This window comes from Schistocerca cancellata, unplaced genomic scaffold (genome assembly GCF_023864275.1).
Source record: "Schistocerca cancellata isolate TAMUIC-IGC-003103 unplaced genomic scaffold, iqSchCanc2.1 HiC_scaffold_925, whole genome shotgun sequence".
Taxonomy (NCBI): Eukaryota; Metazoa; Arthropoda; class Insecta; order Orthoptera; family Acrididae; genus Schistocerca; species Schistocerca cancellata.
The window spans coordinates 140001-143962 of record NW_026046933.1 but is presented as its reverse complement, the minus strand read 5'-3'; the positions used below and the strand labels follow the sequence as shown (position 1 = coordinate 143962).

The 3962-nt window shown below is 53.5% G+C and overlaps 1 non-coding gene across 1 annotated transcript in view; it reads left to right on the top strand.

Annotated features, from left to right (window-relative positions):
- Window positions 1–2443: 2443 nt before the first annotated feature.
- LOC126149383 (small subunit ribosomal RNA) overlaps window positions 2444–3962 on the top strand; it is a 1909-nt gene continuing 390 nt past the window's right edge. The window contains exon 1 of the ribosomal RNA XR_007530834.1: window positions 2444–3962. This exon is cut by the window's right edge and continues 390 nt beyond it. This is a non-coding gene — a ribosomal RNA (small subunit ribosomal RNA).

The following is a 3962-nucleotide window of genomic DNA, read 5'->3' as shown; positions in this document are numbered from 1 at the left end:
TTAACCTAACCCATCTTGCACCTTAACCTAACCCATCTTGCACCTTAACCTAACCCATCTTGCACCTTAACCTAACCCATCTTGCACCTTAACCTAACCTATGTTGCACCTTAACCTAACCTGTGTTGCACCTTAACCTACCTCAATTTGCACCGCAATGTAACGCAATTTGCACCGCAATGTAACGCAATTTGCACCGCAATGTAACGCAATTTGCACCGCAATGTAACGCAATTTGCACCGCAATGTAACGCAATTTGCACCGCAATGTAACGCAATTTGCACCGCAATGTAACGCAATTTGCACCGCAATGTAACGCAATTTGCACCGCAATGTAACGCAATTTGCACCGCAATGTAACGCAATTTGCACCGCAATGTAACGCAATTTGCACCGCAATGTAACTCAATTTGCACCGCAATGTAACTCAATTTGCACCGCAATGTAACTCAATTTGCACCGCAATGTAACTCAATTTGCACCGCAATGTAACTCAATTTGCACCGCAATGTAACTCAATTTGCACCGCAATGTAACTCAATTTGCACCGCAATGTAACTCAATTTGCACCGCAATGTAATGCAATTTGCACCGCAATGTAATGCAATTTGTACCGCAATCTACCCCCACATTGTGCCTTAACCTAACCCACATTGTGCCTTAACCTAACCCACATTGTGCCTTAACCTAACCCACGTTGTGCCTTAACCTAACCCACGTTGTGCCTTAACCTAACCCACGTTGTGCCTTAACCTAACCCAAGTTGTGCCTTAACCTAACCCAAGTTGTGCCTTAACCTAACCCAAGTTGTGCCTTAACCTAACCCAAGTTGTGCCTTAACCTAACCCAAGTTGTGCCTTAACCTAACCCAAGTTGTGCCTTAACCTAACCCAAGTTGTGCCTTAACCTAACCCAAGTTGTGCCTTAACCTAACCCAAGTTGTGCCTTAACCTAACCCAAGTTGTGCCTTAACCTAACCCAAGTTGTGCCTTAACCTAACCCAAGTTGTGCCTTAACCTAACCCAAGTTGTGCCTTACCCTGCTCTGTAATTGGCATATGACACGTTACATTAATGTATTGTCCAACCGCAACCCGCTCAGAATGTTGTGTACACAGCTACGTGTCATCTCCCCATAACAGCTGCATTGCAGTGTGGTACGCCATAGAGACGTGTGGGAGTAATGGACGCAGTGGATGGCGATCAGCATGAGCCGTCTGTTCATGTAGTGGCGCGTGTATGCAGACGTAGTAGTCTCTTCTCACACAATGTGATAGCACGGTGCCCCGCGTTCCACATCTGCGACATGCTACAGAGGCCGGTTGACAGTTGGTCGCGCAATGGACATCGCATACGTACGGGGGCACCTTCCACGTGCCCTCTAGTCGGGCACATTTTGTTGCGTGGATGTGAGCGGATGTAGTGTGTCTTGACACCTGACAGGCAGGCATGCAATAATAGTTGACTTTGCAAACGGGGATGGACGTGTACGTTTACTGGTGACGTTACGCAAATGAACAACTGGTAACCCGTTGTGGTGCGGTTGTCCTTGCTGGAGGTACATCTGTGAGGGCAACGATCGGTACAGCTACGAAGCGGTCCCCACCATACCAACGAACGTGAATGTGAATCTGGGTGTGAAGCGATACGCGGCTGTGGGTGGGTGGGACTGTCCCCGGCCGGTGAGGGGGGGCCGCCCGGCGTGCTGGCCGCGCGGTGCGTGGGCGCACGCGCTACAGCCGGCTGGTGGGGGCGCCCAGTGGCAGGCGCGCCGGCCGACGGACGCGGCAGGCGGCGCAGCTGCGCGCCGGGGCACCCTGCGCGCGGCGCCGTGCAGCCAAAGTGGGTCCTCGCCGGCCCGGTGCGAAGCGCGGTGGACATCTGCAGTGTGCTGGTCCGATTGAGGACTGTGTGCGTTGAGGATGCGCCGCCGCCCGGCACTCGGCGCCGCGACGCCGTCTGCTGCTCGGTCGCCCCAGCGGTTCTCGCTGGTGGTTTGTATCGCAGTTGTGCAGACGTGTTGGCACGTGCGCTGTGCTGGGAGAGTTCGCTTCGGCACCCACGTGGGGCCTTTGCCCTTCTGTGGCGCTGGCGTTGGAGCTGCCGGTCACCGTAGGTGGCGCGTGTTGTCTCCCGCCGGCAATGCCACGACAGCACGCTCCCGGGCCTCTGTCGGCAGCGGCAAGCTCAGTTGGGAGCACGGGTGGTCGCACCTAAAGCGTCTACTCGCCTAACTCCGGGCGATTGCGCCTCTCTCGAACCCGACCAAGTACTTAGGACGGCGCTGCGCGCCGCCGGGACCTGAGAGGGTTTCGAGGTGTATTGTGCAGGGGAGCTCAGCCTCCTCCTGTTTGCAGAATAATTGAGCGGACGCTTGCGTGTTCGCGCGGGCCCCTGGGACACACTCCCGGGCGGCCGGCTGCTCAGCTCTAGTTGACGCAGCTCCCTGGTTGATCCTGCCAGTAGTCATATGCTTGTCTCAAAGATTAAGCCATGCATGTCTCAGTACAAGCCGCATTAAGGTGAAACCGCGAATGGCTCATTAAATCAGTTATGGTTCCTTAGATCGTACCCACGTTACTTGGATAACTGTGGTAATTCTAGAGCTAATACATGCAAACAGAGTCCCGACCAGAGATGGAAGGGACGCTTTTATTAGATCAAAACCAATCGGTCGGCTCGTCCGGTCCGTTTGCCTTGGTGACTCTGAATAACTTTGGGCTGATCGCACGGTCCTCGTACCGGCGACGCATCTTTCAAATGTCTGCCTTATCAACTGTCGATGGTAGGTTCTGCGCCTACCATGGTTGTAACGGGTAACGGGGAATCAGGGTTCGATTCCGGAGAGGGAGCCTGAGAAACGGCTACCACATCCAAGGAAGGCAGCAGGCGCGCAAATTACCCACTCCCGGCACGGGGAGGTAGTGACGAAAAATAACGATACGGGACTCATCCGAGGCCCCGTAATCGGAATGAGTACACTTTAAATCCTTTAACGAGTATCTATTGGAGGGCAAGTCTGGTGCCAGCAGCCGCGGTAATTCCAGCTCCAATAGCGTATATTAAAGTTGTTGCGGTTAAAAAGCTCGTAGTTGGATTTGTGTCCCACGCTGTTGGTTCACCGCCCGTCGGTGTTTAACTGGCATGTATCGTGGGACGTCCTGCCGGTGGGGCGAGCCGAAGGCGTGCGACCGCCTCGTGCGTGTTCGTGCGTCCCGAGGCGGACCCCGTTGAAATCCTACCAAGGTGCTCTTTATTGAGTGTCTGGGTGGGCCGGCACGTTTACTTTGAACAAATTAGAGTGCTTAAAGCAGGCAAGCCCGCCTGAATACTGTGTGCATGGAATAATGGAATAGGACCTCGGTTCTATTTTGTTGGTTTTCGGAACCCGAGGTAATGATTAATAGGGACAGGCGGGGGCATTCGTATTGCGACGTTAGAGGTGAAATTCTTGGATCGTCGCAAGACGAACAGAAGCGAAAGCATTTGCCAAGTATGTTTTCATTAATCAAGAACGAAAGTTAGAGGTTCGAAGGCGATCAGATACCGCCCTAGTTCTAACCATAAACGATGCCAGCCAGCGATCCGCCGCAGTTCCTCCGATGACTCGGCGGGCAGCCTCCGGGAAACCAAAGCTTTTGGGTTCCGGGGGAAGTATGGTTGCAAAGCTGAAACTTAAAGGAATTGACGGAAGGGCACCACCAGGAGTGGAGCCTGCGGCTTAATTTGACTCAACACGGGAAACCTCACCAGGCCCGGACACCGGAAGGATTGACAGATTGATAGCTCTTTCTTGATTCGGTGGGTGGTGGTGCATGGCCGTTCTTAGTTGGTGGAGCGATTTGTCTGGTTAATTCCGATAACGAACGAGACTCTAGCCTGCTAACTAGTCGCGTGACATCCTTCGTGCTGTCAGCGATTACTTTTCTTCTTAGAGGGACAGGCGGCTTCTAGCCGCACGA